Source organism: Coregonus clupeaformis, unplaced genomic scaffold (genome assembly GCF_020615455.1).
Source record: "Coregonus clupeaformis isolate EN_2021a unplaced genomic scaffold, ASM2061545v1 scaf0346, whole genome shotgun sequence".
In the NCBI taxonomy this organism is placed as follows: domain Eukaryota; kingdom Metazoa; phylum Chordata; class Actinopteri; order Salmoniformes; family Salmonidae; genus Coregonus; species Coregonus clupeaformis.
Genome location: NW_025533801.1, coordinates 390,696 through 400,275, shown reverse-complemented (window position 1 = coordinate 400,275; position 9,580 = coordinate 390,696). Strand labels below are relative to the sequence as shown.

Below are 9,580 nucleotides of genomic sequence, written 5' to 3'. Positions count from 1 at the left end.
AAACAGAAAGTAAAGTTGTTCTTTTGTACAGTATCCATTTTAAGAAGACTGAGCAGAAAACACGATATGGAGAGAACAAAAAAATAAAGTGAGTATTTCTAAGTATTTCTGAATAATAATCTATTCTAAAGGACAGAGTAAGAGAAGGAATACCTGGAATGAGATATTACTAGTTAGTAGAACTGCTACTTGAGCTGAGTTGCTGACAGACAGCAGTTTTCAAAGATATTATCACGTATTTATCAGTCAAACGTCTGGTAAAGATGGTGGAGGAGCTTTTAAATGATAGGGTTTAATGTTTATCTCAGGGTTTCTCAATCCTTTTGTTCTTGCCCAGCATTTACACACCTGATTCAACTAATCATCAGATATTTGAAGACAGTTTAATATTTGAGGCATACAAAATGAACATTCTCAAATTAAAACCTTTTTGGATTTGTAGGCCTGTTTACAATTATTAAAGGTCTACAGTAAATCATATTTTAGAGGAAAAAACACAGCTAAAACTGGTTTAGAGTAAATTATATGTGTATCAAAAATAATGTACGAGAAATGTCTTGAAGAAGGACTATAAGAAAAATGTAAAAATTCAGACAAATGAGCAGTGTAAAATACAAACATTTAGGAAAAGTCAGGGAGCAGGACATAGGTTTATTTGGGGTCTGATTCTAGTGTTAAAAGGCAATTCCTCCACTTTTCAACCTCATATTCATCCTCTCAGCACCACAACAGTGTCTATATTTGTGAAAACAGCACGTTTCTATGATCTGTAGTTAAAAAGACAAGAAGAAAAGTCTTTACAAATGTGACATAAAAGTAAACCCAGTGATTTCCACCTCTTGCAGTGAGTTTCTAGTTTCCAGCCCAATGGAGTAAACCCAGTGATTTCCACCTGCAGTGAGTTTCTAGTTTCCAGCCCAATGGAGTAAACCCGGTGATTTCCACCTGCAGTGAGTTTCTAGTTTCCAGCCCAATGGAGTAAACCCAGTGATTTCCACCTGCAGTGAGTTTCTAGTTTCCAGCCCAATGGAGTAAACCCAGTGATTTCCACCTGCAGTGAGTTTCTAGTTTCAGCCCAATGGAGTAAACCCAGTGATTTCCACCTGCAGTGAGTTTCTAGTTTCCAGTCCAATGGAGTAAACCCAGTGATTTCCACCTGCAGTGAGTTTCTAGTTTCCAGTCCAATGGAGTAAACCCAGTGATTTCCACCTGCAGTGAGTTTCTAGTTTCCAGCCCAATGGAGTAAACCCAGTGATTTCCACCTGCAGTGAGTTTCTAGTTTCCAGTCCAATGGAGTAAACCCAGTGATTTCCACCTGCAGTGAGTTTCTAGTTTCCAGTCCAATGGAGGGGATTATATTGCTCCCCACACCACTGCAAATCTGATTGGGTTTGAAAATCACTGGTTTTAAAATGTTTAAACTTTTAAATTAGGTCTTCGAGGATAACTTTTTAACTTTATATATTTTTTTCTACAAAACTTAGAAATGCACAATTTTCACATATGATCTTCTTTTATTTTTACGGCTACATTGGACCTTTAAAGGTAGTTTTATATATAAATATAGTTTATAAATATAGTTTGCCTCCATAGCAACATGGACACCTGCATACTGTCACATAACCAGAGGAGGCTGGTGGAGGAGCTATAGGAGGACAGGCTCATTGTAAAGACTGGAATGGAATTAATGGAACTGTATCAAACACGTAATTTATTTATTCCATTTCAGCCATAAAAATGAACCCGTCCTCCTATAGCCCTTCCCACCAGCCTCCTCTGGGAAATGTCTCTGTTCTGGTAAAAGAGAAGTAGATAGTATCACATCTTGTTTCTGTTGTATCTACATGTTTCTACATTAAACCACCGGTTCTGTTCTTGTGACTGATGGGGAAGAGTGGGGTGGAAAGGCTTTTTCAACACTACTTTAGTTAGCACAACCTTGTGACTAATTTAACTTCCTGTTTGCGATACTTGGGGGAAATTCAATGTTATCTTTCTACCTTCCCAAATGTCTCATATTCGCTGTTATCTTTCTACCTTCCCAATACTTTCCCATAGAGTGTATAGTCCTTTAGTCTCTATGGACCAGATGGTAGTGTACAGTTCAGAGATGGCTTGATGTGGTGTGCAGCATAGAGTGTATAGTCCTTTAGTCTCTATGGACCAGATGGCCAGTTGGTGAGGGCTACAGCATGGGGAAAGAAACTGTTCAGATGGGGGTCTATAACATCCAATCACATAGGTTTACAGCAGCTGACAGTTGCAACGTCATTGCTAATAACTCAAACTGTGTGGTTTAGATAAAGACAATATCTGTAAAGATGTAGGATCTTAATTTAATCACCCGGTTGCTAATTGCAACTAATTTAAACTGCGTGGTTTAGATAAAGACAATATCTGTAAATGTACACTTTTCCACAACAGAATTCCATTAATTATAATCCACATAATAATTCACATTTCCCGTCGCTTCAGGATTATTTTCCAGCTGTAGCAAACTGGCTCAAATTAAGATCCTACATTTGTAGCAATTTACCTGTCTTTAATGTACATGGCTATATCAGGAAGACATGATTATCGTTTGTCCGTTCTCTTTAGACCATTCTTATTTGACCATTTGACATATTTGATTTACTGTTGTTTAGGCTGGTTGAATGAGTTCCCTATGAGAGGCTACTTCATCTGCAAGAAAACAGGCGGCCGCACCAGTTTCCTCATATGAAATTAAAAGTAAGTTTGTAGCCTACGCACTTACACAATGGATGTTGAAACTGTGGTGCAAATTTCTAGGCAACATTAGAAGTCGGATAAATGTGTTGATTTGAAGGAAAGATGGGCAGACTGGTACTTCTGGGCTATATACAAACTATTATAATGTTATAAAGTTAGGTCGCCGTCAGACATTCAATAGACAGAGTCCGCTTGAGATACAGAATCATTTATTTATCCAGTGGTGCAGTGCTATTTATTTAGGTGAGGGAGCGCCAAAATAAATGTCAACAAAGTCATAATTTTGTCATATCAAAGTCTGTACGGACAGATGTAGCCTATTGAATAGCCAGCCTAACATTACAGGGCTCTCAACCCTGTTTCTAGCGCGCTACACCTGTAGGGTTTCACTCCAACCTCAATTGTAACTAACCTGATTAATCTTAGAAACCAACTCATTATTTTAATCAGGTGCGCTAGTTTTGAGTTGGAATGAAAACCTACAGGATGGTTGCTCTCCAGGAACAGGATTGGAGAGCCCTGTTATAGAATATGCATAAAATGCATCCTCCAATTGCAACATCTGCATATGCCCACATATTGTCTAAAGAAATTTTTTGATTTTTAATACCCTTAAACACTAAGTTAAGCATGCCTAATTTCAAAATAGGCCATCACTGTCAATCGTGAATGAGAACTATTGGGTTTTCACCCTTTAGGGACTAAATATATATTTATTTACAAAGCAAACAGACTGAATTTCAATATCCACCCTCCGGGAAGACAATGTATTCCTCTTTCCATTGTGTATTTCTGAATCTGTATAGTTTCTGGCACTGAATCCAACTGAGGGTTCCCAATGTGAGGGGTTTGTAAATAGTATGTGAGGGAAAATCTGTTTCATAATCAAAATTATCTAATAACTTCAATCTTCAATGATAGAAGTGTAGATTCCTCCGGAGCTCCCCTGCAGTCCACCTGTTTAGGAGTTGGTATAAAAGTCAGTCATCTTTCTAGAACCTCACTCTCGGCTTGGTTGAGCCCAATGGGACATTGCTGGTCAACACCTCAAATCGGTTGTGAAGTAGTATGGACATATTGATGGAACAAGGTCACTAAACTGGTGGTTAGACAGGGTAGATCCAAGAGCAGGCCTCTGCTGTCATCTAGAGGGCATTTTCTCTGTACTGCTTGACACATGGAGACTCAATGGAGGCACAGTGCAAAGTGCTCAAAGTAAGGCCCAAACAATTGTTTGTCAGGCTGGATCTATAAAGCAGTATGTTCTTCAATTAGATGCCAACTAATATTCATACAGGGACAATAGGTGGGGCAGGAGGAAGAATGGTGTTCCTGATTTTTCAGAGGAATTCCCCTTTTTTTCTTTAAAGCTTCAGATTGGAGATTGTTGTTATTCTCCAATATGTTTTTCTTCAGTGAGCCACTCTGGATTCTCCAGGGAATACTCCCTCTATTCTCCACTAGAGAGTTGTAGCTCCATGCTTTTGCTGGGAATTGTCCACTGTTGGTATACATTTATTTGGTCCCCAAAATACCAAAATAAAAAGGTGTATTTGTCTAGTTTTAGCTGAGTCCCCAGTTAGCATCCATGTGGCTCATTTAAAAGTTTCAACAACAAAAAACGTACTCCTGACGTTTCACCACAATAGGCTTCTTCAGACAATGGACAAAAGTAGCCAAACAAAGCCAAAGGAGAGTGATGAGCAGCAGCAGCATCATCAAACCAGCGAGCCCCCGGCAAGCCCAACAGTGATGATGCTGCCGAGCTCCCAGTTAGCTCCGTGTGCAGAGCCTACCCACCCTTCCACAAGCACCGCCAGGATAATGGCTCCACAGCCCCCTCCACCTCCGACTGTTCCTGACTATCTTGGAACAGAGGTGCCAGCCCAGATTAGCCTAGAATCCTACCAGAGCCGCAGGTTTTCTGTCCAAAAACCTTCATTTAATAGCAACTGGTTCATAAGAAGAGAGTGTCTGAATACTCGCTACTGAAGATGCTGCATTGCTGAAAGTTCTCGTGGGGTCCATCTATTGGGAGATGGCTAACTAGTCTGTATTTTCCACTGATTCATATGGATGCCAGTGCACACATTGGCTGTAAAAGTGGGTAAAAACAGAAAAGCATATAACTGTAGCTATGTGGGTGTGTTTCAGCAGGGTGAGGTCAGAGAGATGCTTCCAAGTTAGTATTATTCAGAACTCATAAAATCCTTTACACAATCTGATGGGATGAATGTTCAACCCCATTTAAATGCCCATAGAGTCTATATAGCACCTTTAAGTTAAGACATCACAGATCTGTTCATGGCAAAGCAGTTCAGTTAACGATATTAATTGATTCTTAAAGAATATAACTTATAAATCATGAGCCTCATCTTGAGGAGTCACCTGTGACAGTATTCATAGAGAGTAGGAGTACTGATCTGGGATCAGTTTTTCCTTTTAGATCATAATGAAACAGATTAAATGGACAGGGGGGACCTGATCCTAGATCAGCACTCCTCCTCTGGGAAACTGCATGTATGAAACCGAACACATAGTCGTAGTCTAGTTACAGCAGGTGGTTACTGCCATCTAGTGGAAGATACCAATAAAACAGTATCCATTTTAAGAAGACTGAGCAGAAAACACGATATGGAGAGAACAAAAAAATTAAGTGAGTATTTCTAAGTATTTCTGAATAATAATCTATTCTAAAGGACAGAGTAAGAGAAGGAATACCTGGAATGAGATATTACTAGTTAGTAGAACTGCTACTTGAGCTGAGTTGCTGACAGACAGCAGTTTTCAAAGTATTATCACATGTTATCAGTCAAACGTCTGGTAAAGATGGTGGAGGAGCTTTTAAATGATAGGGTTTTATGTTTATCTCAGGGTTTCTCAATCCTTTTGTTCTTGCCCAGCATTTACACACCTGATTCAACTAATCATCAGATATTTGAAGACAGTTTAATATTTGAGGCTTACAAATGAACATTCTCAAATTAAAACCTTTTGGATTTGTAGGCCTGTTTACAATTATTAAAGGCCTACAGTAAATCACATTTTGGAGGAAAAAAAGCACAGCTAAAACTGGTGGACATTTAATTTAAGGACCAATGGAATGGTCTAAAACGTGCCAACTCTGCTCACCCGGGGAGCCGGCCAATGGAAAACTAATTCACCCAGTCACCGTTATAACTTTATTTCCTTATTTGGAATTGAAAGTGACTTTGTAGCCTACGCAGTTACAAAATGTCTGTTCAAACTGTGGCGCATAAGGAACATTAGAACAGTGGTGGAAAAAGTAAAGATACCTTAATAGAAAATGACTAATGTAAAAGTGAAAGGCACCCAGTAAAATACTACTTGAGTAAAAGTCTAAAAGTATTTGATTTTTAAATATACTTAAGTATCAAAAGTAAATGTGTAATTGCTAAAATATACTTAAGTATCAAAAGTAAAAGTAAAGTAGGTATAATTCAAATTAAAATGACTTATATGAAGCAAACCAGACGGCACCATTTTCTTGTTATTTTCATTTACGGATAGCCAGGGTCACATTCCAACACTCAGACATCATTTTAAAAAAGCATTTGTGTTTAGTGAGTCTGCCAGATCAGAGGCAGTAGGGATGTTCTCTTGATAAGGGTGTGAATTGGACCATTTTCTGTCCTGCTAAGCATTCAAAATGTAACGAGTACTTTTGGGTGTCAGGGAAAATGTATGGAGTAAAAAGTACATCATTTTCTTTATGAATGTAGTGAAGTAAAAGTAAAAGTTGTTAAAAATATAAATAGTAAAGTACAGATACTTTAAAGTATTTTTACTTATGTACTTTACACCACTGCATAAGAAGATGGATAAATGTGTTGATTTAGAAAGAAAGACGGGCAGATTCTGCTAGGTAGGCTACGAACTATTATAAAGTTAGGTCGTCATCACAGTAGGTTTGAGCTACAGTATGATGACTTACCAACCTGATGGTCTCCGTTGGAAATGTTGTGGGAAATGTTGTACACTCAGTGTATTAAAATATGTAACATAAACAACAAATGATATGCTCAGATACACAAAATACATCTGGTTTCAGATCTAGAAGATTCTCCTCTTCAATAGTAATATCATCAATTCTGACCAGTAACTTACCTGGGGTCAAAGGTCCCTGATTTATCACTAAAATGTATAGGATGATCCATAGAATGTCACTCTTCATGGACAGATGACTTGGTACTGGAGAGAATTTACTGTTACAGCAGGTGTTTACTGCCATCTAGTGGAAGATACCAATAAAACACTTTATTAACAGGATGGGGAGACGGTTGAGCTGAAACAGAAAGTAAAGTTGTTCTTTTTTACAGGATCCATTTTAAGACGACTGAGCAGAAAACGCTATATGGAGAGAACAAAAAAATAAAGTGAGTATTTCTGAATAATAATCTATTCTAATGGACAGAGTAAGAGAATGAATACCTGGATTGAGATATTACTAGTTAGTAGAACTGCTACTTGAGCTGAGTTGCTGACAGACAGCAGTTTTCAAAGTGTTATCACATGTTATCAGTCAAACGTCTGGTAAAGATGGTGGATGAGCTTTTAAATGATAGGGTTTTATGTTTATCTCAGGGTTTCTCAATCTTTTTGTTCTTGCCCAGCATTTACACACCTGATTCAACTAATCATCAGATATTTGAAGACAGTTTAATATTTGAGGCATACGAATGAACATTCTCAAATTAAAACCTTTTGGATTTGTAGGCCTGTTTACAATTATTAAAGGCCTACAGTAATTCACATTTTGGAGGGAAAAAAGCACAGCTAAACCTGGTGGACATTTAATTTAATGACCAATGGAATTCTCTAAAACTCAACCGGGGAGCCGGCCAATGGAAAACTAATTCACCCAGTCACCGTTATAACTTCATTTCCTTATTTGAAATTGAAAGTGACTTTGTAGCCTACGCAGTTACAAAATGTCTGTTCAAACTGTGGCGCATATGGAACATTAGAACAGTGGTGGAAAAAGTAAAGATACCTTAATAGAAAATGACTCAAGTAAAAGTGAAAGTCACCCAGTAAAATACTACTTGAGTAAAAGTCTAAAAGTATTTGATTTTAAATATACTTAAGTATCAAAGTAAATGTAATTGCTAAAATATACTTAAGTATCAAAAGTAAAAGTAAAGTAGGAATAATTAAAATTAAAATTATTATATGAAGCAAACTAGACGGCACAATTTTTTTGTTATTTTCATTTACTGATAGCCAGGGTCACACTCCAACACTCAGACATAATTTTTATCATTTAAAAAAAGCATTTGTGTTTAGTGAGTCTGCCAGATCAGAGGCAGTAGGGATGACCAGCGATGTTCTCTTGATGAGTGCGAAATTGACCATTTTCTGAATGTAACAAGTACTTTTGGGTGTCAGGGAAAATGTATGGAGTAAAAAGTACATCATTTTCTTTATGAATGTAGTGAAGTAAAAGTAAAAGTTGTTAAAAATATAAATAGTCAAGTACAGATACTTTAAAGTATTTTTACTTATGTACTTTACACCCCTGCATAAGAAGATGGATAAATGTGTTGATTTAGAAAGAAAGACGGGCAGATTCTGCTAGGTAGGCTACGAACTATTATAAAGTTAGGTCGTCATCACAGTAGGTTTGAGCTACAGTATGATGACTTACCAACCTGATGGTCTCCGTTGGAAATGTTGTGGAAAATGTTGTACACTCAGTGTATTAAAATATGTAACATAAACAACAAATGATATGCTCAGATACACAAAATACATCTGGTTTCAGATCTAGAAGATTCTCCTCTTCAATAGTAATATCATCAATTCTGACCAGTAACTTACCTAGGGTCAAAGGTCCCTGATTTATCACTAAAATGGAAAGGATGATCCATAGAGAAGTCACTCTTCATGGACAGATGACTTGGTACTGGAGAGACTGATCTCAGAGTTTGGTTGGAGATTCTGGAAAACATAATAAATGACCATGAAACTAAATTTTAAACTAAATCAAAATTATATTTCAATAGATAAAATACATTACATAAAGCATTAAAATATATGCCATTACATAAATCAACAAACATGCAGCTCTAGCAGGGCAGGAATTTGACGAACTGACTTGTTGGAAAGGTGGCATCCTATGACGGTGCCATGTTGAAAGTCACATATGCATCGTTTTTCAAAACATAGTGAACCTGGAGGCAAAAAGCGAACCCCACATTCTAACTAAATGTTGTTTATTAGCACTCAAATCTATCAATGGCATTTTCGGCACAATTTGGTCAAAGCCCCAAAGGGTTCAGAAAGCCTCTGATTCCCATCACCAGTGGACACCCCCATGAGTGTCTTTCAGAACCCCTCCTAAAACCACCTGTTTCGTTTTGGTTGTTGTTAGTGACTCTTTGTTAGTTCCTTCTTCTGTTTGAGAGACAATGTTTTATTTCTTGTTGAGGAACGTAACAATGTTCATGTGATTAAATTAAATCACCCGACTGTTTGGATATGTCTGTTAGTAAATGTTTTATTTCTAAGAGATCATGAGTAAAAGAGAACAATTGACATTCTAGAAAGAGTTTTTACTGTGTTAACCACAACCAACATGCTGCATCTCTGTCTAGGGGTCAGTGGTCTAAAATGAGTCTCTCTGGGGAGAGAGAGGAGGGGGTCCCTGCCTCTAAAATGAGTCTCTCTGGGGAGAGAGAGGAGGGGGGCCCTGCCTCTAAAATGAGTCTCTGGGGGAGAGAGAGAGGAGGGGGCCCTGCCTCTAAAATGCGTCTCTTTGGGGAACATGACACCAAAGCTAAGAGGTGAGATGACAATTTTATGAAGAATGTATTAATTTTATTTACAA

At 37.7% G+C, this 9,580-nt stretch overlaps 1 long non-coding RNA gene across 1 annotated transcript; it reads left to right on the top strand.

Moving 5' to 3' along the window:
- Nucleotides 1-866: 866 nt before the first annotated feature.
- LOC123484512 lies at nucleotides 867-9,388 on the top strand. The gene is made up of 3 exons (XR_006658559.1): nucleotides 867-897; nucleotides 2,646-2,730; nucleotides 9,348-9,388. It is a non-coding gene; the product is annotated as an uncharacterized LOC123484512 (long non-coding RNA).
- The last annotated feature ends 192 nt before the right edge of the window (nucleotides 9,389-9,580 follow it).